This window comes from Trachypithecus francoisi, unplaced genomic scaffold (assembly GCF_009764315.1).
Source record: "Trachypithecus francoisi isolate TF-2019V2 unplaced genomic scaffold, Tfra_2.0 Lachesis_group14, whole genome shotgun sequence".
Taxonomy (NCBI): domain Eukaryota; kingdom Metazoa; phylum Chordata; class Mammalia; order Primates; family Cercopithecidae; genus Trachypithecus; species Trachypithecus francoisi.
Window position 1 is genome coordinate 27,806,897 of NW_022681459.1, and position 17,180 is coordinate 27,824,076.

The following is a 17,180-nucleotide window of genomic DNA, read 5'->3' on the forward strand; positions in this document are numbered from 1 at the left end:
TTTGATTAAAGATGTTCATCACAACCTGACATGTGACTGCAAATAAATGGAAACAGTTGTACGTCCAATAACAGAAGTGCTAACTATAGTGTGAGATGAGATGGAATACCATGCAGCCATTCTACATTCTTCCATGATGCAGAAGAATATTGCAGGTCAATGCAGTGTCAATGAAACAAGCACATGTTTCAGAAGAACATCAACAGGATTAAATTATATACATTATGCATAAATTGCTGCATAAATTATGACTACCTGTGCATGCATTTCTATATACACACATACTTCTGCCACATATATACATATGTATGTGTTTTTATTATATATTTTATATACATTAGGTATATACGTATGTATGTGCACACACACACACGTCTTAAAAGTAGATGGGTGCCGGGCGTGGTGGCTCATGCCTGTAACCCCAGCACTTTCGGAGGCTGAGGTGAGCAAATCACCTGAGGTCAAGAGTTCGAGACTAGCCTGACCAACATGGTGAAACCCCGTCTCTACTAAAAATACAAAAATTAGCTGGGCGTGGTTGCACCCATCTGTAAACCCAGGAGAATTGCTTGAACCCAGGAGGTGGAGGTTACAGTGAGCCGAGATCATGCTATTGCACTCTAGTCTGGGTGACTGGGTGACAGAGCGAGACTCCGTCTCAAAAAAAAAAAAAAAAAGAAAAGAAAAGAAAAGACTCTGTCTCAAAAAAAAAAAAAGAAAGAAAAGAAAATTGATGGGAACATTATATTCCAAAATATTAACAATTTTCTCATTTTCTCTAAATGGTGACTCTATGAATAATTTTTGTCAGCTTCTATATATATATTTTTTAAATTCTGCTTTCTAATAAGTCTGAAAAGTAAAAAACGAGCACTTTAAGAGTGATCTCTTCATCATTATCTTTAATTGCTTTGAAAAACAAAACATGTGGTGAGTAAGAAAGCCAGACAACATGGCTAAATACTCCCCAACAAATTCGTACCGTTTCTTTCCGAGATCTTTATTTATTTTGAGTGGCGATATTGCTTCCTAAGAGACTATGACACATCTTACTTGCATGAGCTACATTCATTTCAAACCTAAGAAAAGCAGGGTACTTCAGACCACAGCTAAGCTTGAGGTATTAAGTGGCCTGGAATGTGTAATAACAGGCAGACAGATGGAGCTAAAGTCTTTCCTGGGCAGACAGCTCTATACCAACAAAGGTCAAAAATGTGATATGGGCAGTCTTTGCATGTGTCCTGGGTCTTTGGTGCTATTAAAAAAAGAAAAAATATTTTAAATGCATATCATTAAACGCCACAGGCAGATAATGTGCTTCCCTACCACACCAGCCCACGGACTCACGCGTGGCTGTCATGAAGTCTTCAAGAAAGCCCACTTTCTGATAGAAATGATAATGTTCTGAAATCAAATCAAACACACACACACGCATGCATACAAGATCAATGCAAACAACACAAGGGGCCTCGGTTATTATTTTTGAATTACATTGTGTATGAGTCAGCTCCTCTTCTTGGTTGGAAGCAGAAATAACTGAATTTGTCTGACTTTAGCAGATAGGGCTTCACTGAAAGGTTACTAAAGAAAGCACAGAATGACTGGAAAGGTCTTGACAACTATAGTGTGCAGGACAGAGCTAGCTGCCTGACAGTGCCAGAGTCTCACAGCTCTTCAGGAAGGCCTAACTGACCCTCGGTCAGCTCCTGAAAACTTTGGCCCTACAATCCTCCCTGTGCTGCTAATGAATAAGTTTGTTTTATACACCCGGGGTCCTGACACCTGCTGCCCAAGCTTATCTAGGTGGTTCGTACCAAGTCAACAGCATGATTTATGGTGGTCACCAGCTTTCCTCCTGGAAATAGGTGCCTATGTGACCAGCCCCCGATAAAAGCTCTAGCCTCTGAGACCCAAGCTGCCCTCCCTGGGCTTAGACACTTGGCTTACATCACTGAAGTTCATGGCTGGAGGAATGAATGTGTCTTGTGCAAATCCACAGGAGGATTTTGGAGGCCACTGCCTGGTGCATTTGTTTTCCTTACTGATGCCACTGCATGTTTTTTCACTGTAATGAACCATAGTCCTGAGTATCACTGAGCCCTGTGAGCCCTTCTAGTGAGACACAGAACTTAAGAATGGTCTGAGGCACAAGAAATAGATTCTAAGACAGCCAGGCAGAAGCCAACACCCAGAACAAAGGCCAGGCACAGAAGCAGTCTTGAGTGGATGTTGCTGCTGCCATCACAGAACACCAGAGGCCGCAGCCTGCCCCCTCCCAGTTCTTCTAAGACCAACGCAGGACACTGGAGATCCACTGGCTCCCAGGTACTGTAACTGAGACTAGGGTTTCTCAGGCTTGGCGCTGTAGACATTTGGAGCCAGAGAATTGTTTTTCGTGGGAACATTCTATGCATCAGAGTATGTTTAGCAGCACCCCTGGTCCTTACACACTAGATGCCAGCAGCTCCCTCCCAGTCGTTATGGTTGAAACTGTCTGCTGATATTGCCATATGACTTCTAGGGTCAAATTTGTGCTCAGTTGAGGAGCACTGACTTAGAAGAAGCTGGGTCAGGTGTTCACAGAATAGCTACAAGCCCATCTAGAAATAGAGACTCTGCTGACTCAGATTCTGCGACTTCTTCCTTCCCACCAAAATTCCTACTGCAGAGCAATGCCAGACAGAGGACGGGTGTTCCAATGTGAAGCAGGCAAAACACCGGCACCCATCTGCTTTGCAACACACTTGGGACTTTTGTCAACATGGCTGCCTTGGTGAAGGTGGAGCCTCACGAACAATAGGAATTGTCAGGTCTGCTTTCTAAGGAGAACTTTGTTTACTGACAGTCTCACTCCTGAATTAAGAGCTGTGCGGGACTGATTAAAAAGGCGGCATTGCATTAAGAAATGAAAGGCTCATGTTTCAATAAGCATCTCTGATAAGAAGAAAATTGCTAGTTAGTGCACATGAAATCAACAGGCTGCTTGATGCCTATCGAAGCGTGTACTCTGTTTTCAGAAAATCCAAACGAAGAGTGAATAAAATTAATAAATTTTAAAACGTTACCAGGTAAAATCACTGATGACCTCTCCGTGGTCTTTGCCTTTATGGAACTTCCACATGATATCCTCTAAAGTGGGAGGGCAGGAGGGCAGGAGGGGTGCTTGTTGCCGTGGCAGTGGGTGCGGTGTGTGGAATGGCCTCTAGTGCTGCATGACAGTGCTGTCCTCACAGCAGCTGCCTCCCTGCTTTCATCCTGATGGTCTGGGAAGGGGAGTTTCATGAGAGAGAAGCGTGAATCTGCACCCGGAACATCTGGGTTTATTAGGCCTAGGATTTTTCTGCACATCTGTGTTTTGTCAAATAATATAATAAGTTCCTAAAAGACAGAGGGTAGATATAAATTAATTGAAAGAAGAGAGCACAACCCAAAACATGCTTTTACAGAGAGCTCAGAGGAAAAAAAAAAAAGTGGAGAAACAAAAGAGGCTCTCCAAGCTTCCGGACTGTGAGCTAGTGCAGAGACAATGATCAGAGAGATGACTGGGAGAATGGAGAGGTGGCAGCTGGTCAGTTTGCTGCATCCCCACCCCCAGTCCTCATTCATCCCTCTTACAGCAATCACAGGGCACTTGGCTGCAGAACACAGGCAGGAACAGCACCTGGAGGTGGAAGGGACAACACGGCAGAAACTCAAGTGTCTACCAAGACCCAGGAAAAAGGGGAGAGACTTTGCAGCCACTGGCATGTCAGGCCTGGCAATCTGTCCTGCTTCTACCTCAGAATTACTCAAAACAGTCTGAAGCAAGCAGTATGCCACTTAAACCCACAGGCTGAAAGGAAATCTCAAATGTAAAGATAAGCAATTTTTTAAAAAAAACAAAAGCAACACCATTAAAGTGAGACATAAACATTTTTAAAAAGTAGAATAAATAGCATCTCATGAAGTGGGGTTAATACAACAAAAGGAGGTAAACTTTAAGTGAAGTATAGCATTCTGAGATGAATGTCAGAGGATCCTTCTCCCATGAAACTATAACAGATTTATCATAATATGTAATATTTCTAAAATAAGAATAAAATATACACATTTAATAATATTTATAAATTATTATTGACTTAATTGGAATATTTTTGATGATTACATTATTTTGAATTTAATTACGAAGGAATATTTCTCCAGCTTGACAGATTCAAAAAGATTAATATGTTGGGGTAATATTTTTTCAACAAAATATAATTTACTTATTGTTACATAGTTCATATTTCTCCATTTTGTTCACAAGCATGAAATAAAATATATCCATTAAACTATTCTAATATAAAATTAAGTTAATTCATGAAAAAGAAAGGAAATGGGTCCCTTTACATTATTTACTCTTAGTGAATCCACTATGGCTTGAGCTGATTACTGCTTTAATATCTACATATTAAGGAACTATAGAATAATCTATTCTAGGAGTTTGTTTTGCCATTGCATCCACAGGCATTGTAAATATGCCAATCGATACTTTCTAGACTTAATTAATTCATATTTTTGGAAAGATGGAATTTGAATTGGAAAGCTTTTGAAAGACAGCCCAGTCAAAAGATTTGAACAGATACTTGGAGAGAAGATTTTAAGCATGTAAAAAAAAAACCCTCAACATATTAATAATTAAGGTAATATCATTTAAACCATATGAGATAACACTATGAAATATAGTAGAATGGCAAGAAAGGAGGAAAGAAAGAAAAAAAAAGAAGGAAAGAAGGAAAGGAGGAAAGAAAGGAAGGAAAGGAAAGGAAGAAGGAAGGAAGAAGGAAGGAAGGAAAGTAGGAAGGGAGGAAGGAAGGGGGGAGGGAGGGAGAGAGGGAAAGAAAGAAGAAAGGAGGGAGGAGGAGGGGAGCGGGAGGGGAGGGGGAGGGGGCAGGGGAGGGAAAGAAAGGAAGGAAGGAAAAAGGAAGGGGAAGGGAAGGGGGAGAGGGAGGGAGGGAGGGAGGAAGTCAGGCAAGCAGGCAATACCAAATAATGATGAGAATATAATGGAAAAAGAGAAAAGTAAGCGAGAAAGGGACAGAGGCAATACTGAATGATGGGGAGAATATGATGGAACAACTGGAACTCTCATATACTGCTAGTGAGAATTCCAAATGGATTAGCTATTTTGGAAAACAATTTGACAGCTTTTTTTTTTTTTTTTGAGACGGAGTCTTGCTCTGCCGCCTAGGCTGGAGTGCAGTGGCCGGATCTCAGCTCACTGCAAGCTCCGCCTCCCGGGTTCACGTCATTCTCCCGCCTCAGCCTCCGAGTAGCTGGGACTACAGGCGCCCGCCTCGTCGCCCGGCTCGTTTTTTGTATTTTTTAGTAGAGACGGGGTTTCACCGTATTAGCCAGGATGGTCTCGATCTCCTGACCTCGTGATCTGCCCGTCTCGGCCTCCCAAAGTGCTGGGATTACAGGCTTGAGCCACCGCGCCCGGCCGACAGCTTTTTATAAAATTAAGATTTATTTACCATCCAACTCAGAAACACTACACTGTGTTCACATACAAAATCTGTAAATGAATGTTTCTACTGGTTGTATTCATGATATCCCATAACTAAAAACAACCCAACAACCTCACTTTCAGTAGGTGAGAAAATAAACCGTGGTGCATTTATACAAGAGAATACGACTCAGCGAGCACTGATGTGAGTGACGACATTGATGGATCTCAGACGCATTATAAGTGAAAGAAGCCAGACTCAAAAGGTTGCATTTCTAGGATTCCATTTATATGACATTCTAGAAAAAGCAAAATATAGGGATAGAAATCACAACAGTGGTTACTAAAGTTGGGAGACCAGGGATAAAAATGACAAAAAAGGGGCAGGAAAGTTTGGGGGTCCCACAGAAATGTTATCTGATTGTGGTATGACTCTAAGCATATGTTCAAAAGAAGAAATACACATTAAAAATAATAAATTTTATTACATGTAAATTATATCTTTATAAATAGAAAAACAAAAACAAGAAAACTACTATGGGATAAGTGGAGTCTGAGCTTTTGAGGTAAGCTCATAAAGAGTGATTTGGGGTGCTGTCCTCATACCAGGCATTCTCGTGAACGCCTCTCCACATTGTGCCTTTGGGTTTCATGACTACTATCACATGAGGTGAGATTTCATTCTCACACAAACAGCAAGAAAATGGGCATTTTAGGAAAGTATAAATTCCCAGTGACCTGACCAGAGAGGCTTGAGGATCACTGGTTCAAAGCTCCAGTGTATGAAACGATGCTGACTGGATGCTCTTTGCAGTCAGGCCAGGCCATGGCTGCTAAGCACCCTCTGACTTCTGCCTGGGGACCAGATGGGATGGCACCCAGAAAAGAGCGGTGTTTGCCGAAGTCATGTAGTCCTTTCGGGACATTGTTCCACCAGACCCAGGTGTCCCCGTTCCTCTCTTAGGTAGCACCCATTCATCTGTATCTCAATTTTGCACCAAGGGGACTTGGTAAATTTATTTAGAGGCAGTGCACAGAGATGGCCCCAAATGGCAAATTCAATTGAGCAGTTAGGAATTGCTGTTTTTGAGAGTCCGGTGTGCAAAGGGATGGATCAAAATGAAAATGTGGACTGGCATTGAAGGAGGTCATGGAAGGGGAGGGAAGGGGAGGGAGAAAGAAAGAAAGAAAGGAAAGGAAAGAAGACGGGAAGGAAAGGGAAGGAAGAAAGAAAGGAGGAAGGAAGGAAGGAAGGAAGAAGGAAGGAAGGAAGAAGGAAGGAAGGAAAAAAATAGAGAAAATAAAAGATAAAATTCAGGAAAGGGGAAAACTACTTTTTATATCAACTACCAACACAATGACAAAATTTCTAAAAGACGAAAGACTTTTAAATACTCAATTGATGCACTGCTATTTTAGGTCGTGTTTCCTTTACACTTATCAGAATATTACTGGAAGCCCACAGTTATCACCTGCCTCCTATTTTCTTACCCCTTGACTTTCACCTGACCCCTGAAGTCAGCTACTTTCCTGACTTTAAAGACAAAAAGAAAAGGATTTGAGCATCTGCCCACTGTTGGAGGTGTACAAGAAAAGGTGTGCTTCCATGGAAAACACCACAATTTCTAGACTCTAGAGATTATCACATTCTAAGTTTTCACTGTCTTTGAGCTACATTACAAACCTGTAGGTTGTAGGTAACTGATGAACACCACAAATTCCGCCCCTCATAGGGGTTTAATTGATTTCCCTCCCCACTAACACCATTCCCATGGAAAACCAGTTTTGACTCTATTTGCATATTCATTTCACTATTGCTGACAAATAAATGCTGGTTTTGATCCCCATTTCAACTGGTTATAACATTTTCCTAGCTCCCTCACTGAATGAGTTAAATAAAATCTTTAATGCATGTTCATTTGTCCATCTGCAGGAGGTACAGCCTGTTTGGACGAATGGAGGCAAGATGGTGCACTTCCGGGTTCTTCTTCACCAACTTTTCCCTTCCCGCGCGCGCAAAAATGCAGCCAGCGCCCAGGGAGGGTGCAGACCAACCGGGCATGCGCCAGGTGACGTCAATCCGAAAAGACCAAGATTTACCTGGTCGCACCTGCGGAACGTCCCCCGACACGCCCGTGCCCCGCCTATTGCCCTCCCACTCCTAGAAAAGTCGCTCCAGACGGACGCCACGCGCAGCCTTCCTCAGTCCTCTACTCCTGTCGGGATGTCGGGACTGCAGGAACTCAGTCCGAGAGCCCCACCAGGGGACTCTGTCGGCCTTCTTTGCTGGAGGCCGACAGACCTCTTCCCCACACCTTAGGTGACCAAAATAAACTTGCAGTTTTGCTCCTACACTTGCCTACTCGCTGGTTCTTTTGTGCCCTCTCTGGTGGTCTTAGAAAAACAAATCACAGCCCACCCAAATACCAGCAGCACGAGGGGTCCAGTTGGAGGCTGGACTGGACAGCTCCCCTAGGTAGCCCACACTTGACCACAGTCAGAGCTTTCAGCTTGAGACCAAAAGTGGAACCAACTCAGCTTAGCCTTCCCAGTCGTGCTTTCCTCTGAGCTGGCTCCAAGTCTGCCCCCAGGAAATATCTGTTCAGAATTAAAAGCACTTAACACTGATTTGTATGTACACGATACAAAAAAAAAAAAATCAGCATTAAAAGTTATAATGTGCTCATTCTTTGTCATATAATTGGACCTAATAAAGAAACATCACATTAGTTACCTAGTAAATTTCTACTTATTACTAAATTAATAGCTATCCTCACATACATCAAATATTGTCAACACTTTCCTGGAAGCTACTGCCACCCGCAAATTGAGTCAATCAAATAATTAATTGAAGTAAAATGACTCCTGTCCAGCAGAATGGATGTGAGATGCATTTACTCGTTCTATCAAATCCTTCCTTTTCCAGAATGTATCATTTTCAAAGGAGATCTGAAGCAGAGCCCTGGTTTACTCATTGAAGACTGCATAAAATATTTTGAAGCTATTCAGAAAAAAAAAAAAAAGCATTAAAAACAACTTTCATATTGGAGGTTAAGTGGCAGAAATCTTTTTAGAGCCAAGTTCCTCTGTTTTGTATGCTATTTCCTGAGTGCAGTGAACTTACTAAGCACTTTGATGTAGCAAAAATTGTGATGTGCATATGTACAAATGATCCAAACACAGCAAAAAGTAGCTTAAAAAATCAATAAAGCGGCTTTTTAACAAATGCATTCCGAACTGGATCAAAGAGATAGCCTGGCAGCTACATGCTACTGATCTAACACTCATTATATTTTCATTTCAAGGAAACATCTTTTGCAACAGAAAGGTGAAGTCTGTCTGTAATGAGCTTCTTCTAAGGCAGGAGGAAAGCTTCTTTTTAAATAGGAACTAAATAAATATGGGGCCTGTGTGGGTCTCTGCAAACAAATCGGTGCGAAGGGGCTCACCTTTGAAAGAAAGGCGTCTACAAATTCCAAGAGGGAGCTTTTCATTGATTTTTCCGTCTTCCTCACTGTCCTTCCCCAGAATAGACTTTCATATGTAAATATGTGGTCAAGAGCAAACACTTGCCTACAGATAGTGGTATTTTTGTTTTGTTTTGTTCTTTAAGGTATAGTCACTGGGAACTGGGAGCTGTAAAAGTTTACCCTTATCTGATTTGATGATGATATTCACCATTGATCTTATAGCCCAAGGGAGGGGCCCCTTTCAGAATGTTTCCAGGCACACAAGATTTTTTTCAATGAGTTCACTCAGATTTGTTTGTCTTTCAATCTTCAGGTGGCGATAAGCCTTGAGAACGGTTTTTTGCCCCGTGTTCTGATCATATACACGCATTCCAGGTTATCTTACCAAGGGCTTCCTGCCTAACAGGGACATTCTTGCCTCTCGCAAAACTCTGTGTCAATTAGATTTTTGTGCCGATTCTCATTTTGCCCCTCAGCCTCTCCACATCTCATTTTCCCATTTTACTAACATGAAAACTCATCATTGCTTGTATCACTGGGTTAAAATAAAACATAACTGACTCTCAATTAGCTTCTGGCAATATGACAGGAGGAAATAGATGAAAAAAGCTAAGAGACAGAAAAATCTTTTTTTAAATTTTTTTTGTTTAAGAACTCCCTCATGCAAACATCTATCTAGAATAAAATGTCACCAGCACTGTTGTAAGATCGGATCAAAAAAAAAAAGTAAGACTTTCCATGTTTTGGCCAGGCCCTTAGAACAGAGGCGGGGATTACCAAAGTAGGAAAACAGAACAGCCTCATCTCCAGGTGGGGTGAGAGGCACCTGGACAGCATGACCATGTGAATGTTGCTTGGGAGAAGAGTCTTCTGGAATGCTTAACATTCCCCCAAAGAAAAGAATGAAGCCTGACAGGAGATGAAAGCCACTGCCCAGCACTTTTGAGTTCCTAAATAACCTACCAGAAGAGCTAAGAAAATTGCTCTTAGCATTTTCTTAAAGAAAAAAAGACAGATTAGATCAGGGAAGAGGAAACCTTTGTGTGCATACACATCCAAACACACGTCCACACAAACACACACTCATCACTCCAACCTTCCAGGCACCTGCAAATTGGGAAATATCTCCAATACATTTTGAAAGAAATGAGGTGTAAGTAATTGAATGATATTCCAAATAGCTTATTCATACCAGTTATTTTATAAGAAACATAGAGAAAATACTCGATTATATAAAGTGAGCTTTTATAATCTAAGAGTATATTACGTTAGTTGCTGTGCTGACATAAATAGGTATTATACAAATATATTCTCACCATAAAAAGGCAAATAGTATATACATTTTGAAGTTAAACGTTTAGTTTGAATCATTGTTATTTAGGTGTCTGAATGTGAAAATAATGAACATTTATGAACGATTTCTGAAACAGGAATGAGGAACCTGAAAAAATAAGAGATGATTATGAAGGTCAATTGATACTCAGCTCAAAACAAAATTAATACAAGAGTCAGAAACCAGGGGCCAGGTGCGGTGGCTCACGCCTGTAATCCCAGCACTCTGGGAGGCCGAGGCGGACAGATCACAAGGTCAGGAGTTCAAGACCAGCCTTGCCAACATGGTGAAACCCCGTCTCTACTAAAAACACACACACACAAAAAAAAAATTTGCCGGGCGTGGTGGCACACACCTGTAATCCCAGCTACTTGGAAGGCTGAGGCAGGAGAATCACTTGAACCCAGGAGGCAGAGGTTGTGGTGAGTGGAGATCACGCCATGACACACCAACCTGGGTGACAGAGCAAGACTCTGTCTCAAAAGCAAAAAGCTCTTAGAAAGAGCTAGAAACCACAGAGATATACATGGAGACTAACTGTCCACATTTTCCAAAAGAAAATGAAATATCTTGGGGAATAAGAGAAAAACATTATATAAAGATGCATTATAATGTATAATACAGTAATATTTAAATTCTCCAGAAACCAGCTATCCAGGCACTTTCCTCATATGGAAGAGTCACTCAACAAAGGCCCACCATCCTGTGTCTAGCAGGCTCCTTTTTCACTGCCTCAGATGAGATTCTACGTTTCTCATCTCTGGCTTCCCTCCTAAAAGCTCTCTCAGGGCCTTCTCCAGTCTTTTCTGGAGTGCAAGTCCTCATCCTAAACTTGCTCAGTTAGAATCTCTCTCTGCCCTGCACCCACCCCAGTCACCCACTCAAGGCAGATCCTGCTGCAGGAGCTGGGAGCCCCCACTCTGTGGCCTTCTCAAGGATGTCATTCCTTCTGTTCTTTTATCTTTCTTGTATCTGCACCACGATATCTTATTCTCCATTGAATCACTGTACTTAGTGTGCAGACATGCTTGACTGTATCTCATCTTTACAAAAGACTCATAAACAAATAACTGCAACAAAACCAAATTCCCTTTAGCTGGCATTCTCCTTTACTGCTGCCCAATTTTCCTCTCAATTTTCCCCACGCAATCTTCCTCACGTCTTCCTCCTCTCAGGAAATGGGAAACCCTATTCACCTACGTCTAGTAGTCTCTTTTTGAAATTAAGTATATGTTTATTCGTAGTTTAAATCTTTAGTATTTTCGGGTCCAAATTTGAAAAAATATGGACTTTACACAATTTCTGATAGATGAATGAGTAACCAGAAAAAAAATGAGATGTTTATGGAATTCAACAGATACAGAACCCAAAATGAAATTATTATAAGACTGATTCCTGAGGGCCGGGCACAGTGGCTCACGCCTGTAATCCCAGCATTTTGGGAGGCCGAGGCGGGCAGATCATGAGCTCAGGAGATCGAGACCATCCTGGCTAACATGGTGAAATCCCATCTCTACTAAAAACACAAAAAATTAGCCAGGCATGGTGGCAGGAGCCTGTAGTCCCAGCTACTTGGCAGGCTGAGGCAGGAGAATGGTATGAACCCAGGAGGCCGAGCTTGCAGTGAGCCGAGATCACACCACTGCACTCCAGCCTGGGTGACAGAGCGAGACTCTGTCTCAAAAAAAAAAAATTACTGATTCATGACTTTTAGGAGGGAAGGTAGAGTTGAGAAATGCCAAATTGCACCACAGGGAGTGGACAGTAGAGTGTTGCTCAACCCAGGAATATTCTTGATTTTATCATCTTCCTGCCTCATCCCTGCCCTCAGCTCATGTCAACACACCCATCAGCAGGTCCTGTTCCTGCTATCTGAAAATGTATCTCACATCTCTCCACTCAGCTCTACTTCCAGTTGAGGTCACCATCATCCCTTATGTAGACACCTGAAATAACCCCCTATCTGATCCCATACTTTCCCCTCTACAGTGTACTCCTCATCTGCACCCATACTTTCCCCCTGCAGTGTACTCCTCATCTCTAGTAGCAAGTGTGATCTTCTTCACCCACTGTGTCAAACCCCATGTTATACTCCTTCTTAGAATTCTTTGGTGACTTTCCATTGAAATTAGAATAAAAGCAAAATGCTCTCCATGGTCTCCCAGCCTCTGGTGATCTGAATCACATCTCTTGTCAACCTGGTTTTCTTGTTTCACTCAGCTCCAGCCATGCTGTCTTTTTACATTCCTCTTTGACACCACTTAGGTGGCTCGTTCGTTCTCATTCTGTTGGATGCAGAGAGAGACCTTCCTGCTTCCCTAATCTAAAATAGAATATAAGCTCCTTAAAGGCAGGGGGTTCATTGCTACCAAGTTTTCCATAGTATTTCCAAAGCATCAATCACATAGTGGATGCTAAGGACATATTTGCCGCTAAAATGGTAAAGAATCAGGAGAACAGAAGAAATAAAACTTCTCAATGGGGTGAAAACAAGTAGGTACAAAGCAAATGCTATAAAACTTGAAAACTTGATGCATAAGAAAGCCTCTTGAGTTTATGAATGTTTTCTTTAAACATCAAGAAAACAACTTAAATTAACTGGGGACCTGGTTTCCATATTCTCAGATGAGTAGGAAGGGAGAAAGAGCTCCAGTTGCCCCCCAAGTAACAGATTCTAACTGAGAGATACACCAACTGAGGACAGAAGCCATATCTACTTCATGAGCTTTGTGTCCCTAACATCTAGTACACTGCCTCTCCACAATAGACAGCCACATGTTAGTGGAATGAATGGACAAGTAACTCTAATAACCTGTGCCAAATAGAAGTGAATGCAAAGAACTAGGAAAGGACACAAAAAATCGATAACAGATGTAGGTTGGGAGATCTTGATAGCCGAGTGAGCCAAATCTGAAAAATTACATAGCATTAGAACATGTGGAATAGGCAAGAAACACTGTCCACTCTATGAAAACCACAAGTGCAAATCCAACTTCTTCTATCCCAACTATATGAGTAAATATGTTGCAGAATGTCTGAACAATTCTGTGAATCTTCTCTAAAATCACTTGGGATTTTAAAAGCTAGTCATTTTCTTTAAATATGCAATTTAAAGACTCAATTACAGTCAGTATAGGTTTGGAGTCTTCCTTTTCTATATGCAGTCAACCATACTTAAGTCACCTTGAAATACAACAAAAGCAAAACCCTTACTCTGAGGACAACAGTAATAGCGACGACTTTACATATGTCTATAAGATGTTGTAACTTAGCCAACACTTGCGCTTACTTAAACTACTTTATCATCCACAGTGCATCTGTAAGTAGATACACTGTCTCCATGATTCAGACCTGAAAGCTCGGATTTGGAAGAAGCACAGGTATTTATGCATGGTTGCATAGAGAAATTGAACCATTATTTGGATTCAGATTTACTAACTTTAAATCAGCTGTTGCCCACCACCTAAGCATGCCATAACTACTCTTCCCCATTCTTGGACAGATTTTCTCTGCTGTGTTTTTGTCTTCTTTTCTACCCTGCTGGGGAGGCAGCAGAAGGAAACTTGAAGAACCCCAAAGTTGTGTGTCAGTGTATGCCAAGAATGATTCAGATGGTGCATTTTACCACTTTGTATACCATCTTGTGTATTTAGTGTGGCTCAATAAATCACACAACCCCGGCACAATGAAACCACAAATAATTTGTGTCTTTTGTCTTTGTTTAGACAGAAAAGATCATCCATAAAATGACCAAGTATCTTGGAAGCCCAACCCTCTTTTTCTGATCCATAGTTCGATAGCTTAACTGAATTCAGCAGAGTAGCATTATTAGAGAAGTAATGAATCGTAACAGTTGGGATCATGAACCCTGGAGCCAACTTGCCTTTGTCAAAGCCTGGCTCCCCGACTTACCAGATGAGAGAACTTTGACAAATGATTGCACCTCTACAAGCCTCAACTGCACTTCTACAAATTACTGTACGTCTACAGGCCTCTTTATCTATGAAATGGAGATGACAGTAGGGTTGTCATCAGAATAAACTAAGTTAAAACAAAGGTCAAACCAGCTCACTGTTTGTTTTTGTAAATAAATTTGTATTGGAACACAACCAAAATCATTTGTTTATGTATTGTCTGTGGCCACTTTTGCACTGCAGTGGCAGAGTTATGTAGTAATAAACTAGATCTCATGGCCCACAAAACCTAAAATATATAGTGTCTGTTCCTTTACAGAAAAAGTTTGTTGACTCTTGAGTTAATACATGAAAAACATTTAGAATGGTCCGTGGAGTAAGCGCTTAGCATCTTTTCTTTTCTTTTCCTTTCTTTCTTCCTCTTTTTTTTTCTTTATTTTCTTCCTCTACGTATCTATCTATCTATCTATCTATCTATCTTTTGTTTTATGAGACAGGGTCTTATTCTGTCACCCAGGCTAGAGAGCAGTGGTGCAATCTCAGCTCACTGCAACCTCCACCTCCTGGGCTCAAGTGATCCTCTCAACTCAGCCAACTGAGTAGCTGCAACTACACGCATGCACCACCATGTGTCTAACTGTTGTATTTTTTATTTATTATTTTTATTTTATTTTTTTCTGTAGAGACGGGATTTTGACATGTTGCCCAGGTTGGTCTCAAACTCCTGGCCTCAAGCGATCTGCCAGCCTTGGCCTCCCTGGCCACTGCACCCAGTCCTATATATCTATCTTTGTGTGTGTGTGTGTGTGTGTGTGGTGTGTGATATTACTTAGTCTATAGCAAGTACTTAGGATGTTTTTTCTATTTCCTGTAATGTAAAATAATTTAATCTCTACTCTTATGCAGAGGCCCAGAGATTGAGAGTCACGGGTCAAACAATTTGGGATTGGACAAGATTATCCTTATACATTTCTTTGAACCTTTCAATTTTAGAAAATTCAAAACCAAATTCAAATAGAAGTAACAGAATTTACTTTGAAAGGGTTTTGAGTTTCATAAAAATGTGTAATTGTGCATTTGAGTGTATAGCCTGTATATCCAGTTAAATGATACCCAGACTCCTTAGGGGAAGATCACACATCCATCAACTGTTGAAGTCAGAACTGGCCGTGTCACTTGTTTTTGACAATGAAACAAGAGAAGAAGTGAGGAAAGAGTTTTAAGAGCTAGTTTGGGACTTACTGTGTTCTCTTTTTCTCAGTGCTCCTGAGATCCAAAATTCTCCAGATGCAGCCTGCTCCCTCAGTGTGGAGGGTCCACGACTAAGGGCCATGAAAGTCCCAGCTGAGCCACCCAGGCGAATGGAGTAAGCGAGAAATTAATTAGCCTTTGTTGTTTGAAGGTGCTGAAGGTTGTTAGCCTACTACAACATAGCCTATTCTGATTGATACAGTGTTCAATGTCTGCCCTTTGTCCAGAGTATAAAACTTCCCAGGAGAAAAGGAGACAAATCATATTTAATATTAATAATCATATTCATATTTACTATTGGGGTCCTGGCATCTACTATAGAACTTGACATATACATAGAGATTAATAAAAGCAGTTATCTGGTAGCATGTAAATAGTTAACAGAAGAGGTAAATGACAATATAGACAACATAGATGTTATAATTAGTATTAAGTGCTATAAACAAAGAGGGTGCCCTTTATGACCTAGATTCCCTGGGAGGCAAGGAGTAAATGCTAATGGGTGTCTACCATGGAGCCCAACAGGAAGGTGTGTTGGCCGGGAAGGCAGAAGTGAAAAGGAAAGAGAAGCACAAAGTATGTCCAAAACTAAGGAACAGACACATTTGACAGAAGCAGAGGCAGAAGGTTCATACAGAGGTGGGGTAAGAATAAAATCTACATGATACGCATGCCTTGTTGGATAAAACCCAACTTTGCAAACATTTTTGTTGGTTTAAATGGTGTATAGTCAACACTTAAAAATGGTTCAAATTGTGGATTTTATGTTATGTATATTTTACCACAACAAAGCAATATATTCTTTTTTTTTTTTGGATACAGAGTCTCACTCTATTGCCCAGGCTGGAGTGCAGTGGTGTGATCTCAGCTCACTGCAGTCTCCACCTCCCGGCTTCAAGCGATTCTCATGCCTCAGCCTCCTGAGGAGCTGGGATGACAGGTGCACGACACCATGCCCAGCTACTTTTTGTATTTTTAGTAGACAGGGTTGCACCATGTTGGCCAGGCTGGTCTTGAACTCCTGACCTCAACTGATTCTTCCCTGCTCGGCCTTCCAATGTGCTGGGATTATAGGCGTGAGCCACTGCACCCAGCCAAAGTAATACATTCTTAAAAAAAAAAAAAAAAAGAAAAGTTCAGTGTTGATCCATCACCCACCTGGATATAAGGCAGAGAGTTACTGTTCACTGAGCATTTGGCCTTCACTACTATACTTGTCACTGGGGGGATATAAAAAGTGTATCTAGACCCCATCAGCTTTCCTGGAAGCCCGGACACAAACAAAAATGCTGGAGAGAGTCTCAGATGAACATGGTAGAATGTCACCCAAAGGTGGACAGATCATTACAATGTAATTTGAGTTTTGAGGGAGCTGGGGGAAGAAACAATGGGCTCAGAGGTTGGCTATGAAACAAAGTCACCACTTGAAGAAAGTAGGTCAAGGCGCCAAGGAGAGGAAGACCCTGGGGGTTGGAACATCCATGTCGTCAATCTGGAGAATAAAAGTATTATCATTTTCCAAATTAAATAACATCCACTTTCTCTCTGTGCTTTTCAGCAGTTATGGCCATTAAGGACACCACGTTATGTAGCAGAAATTGTGTATGCCAGTGTCGAACCTTCTGTGTTTACACATTTCGGCCAAGTCACTTCGTATTATCTTACACGTGGCCCCTCCGCACAGCTCAACAGCTCCCCTCCTCTGCTCCACCAACCTGCAGGTCAGCTCGGCCACAGTGGAGCTC

At 41.5% G+C, this 17,180-nt stretch overlaps 1 long non-coding RNA gene across 1 annotated transcript; it reads right to left on the reverse strand.

The window, feature by feature from the left end:
- Nucleotides 1-3,300: 3,300 nt before the first annotated feature.
- Nucleotides 3,301-16,705, reverse strand: LOC117095804. Its single transcript, XR_004442189.1, has 4 exons — nt 16,594-16,705; nt 15,427-15,528; nt 6,004-6,150; nt 3,301-3,661 (listed from the first exon to the last, which is right to left on the reverse strand). It is a non-coding gene; the product is annotated as an uncharacterized LOC117095804 (long non-coding RNA).
- Nucleotides 16,706-17,180: the final 475 nt, after the last annotated feature.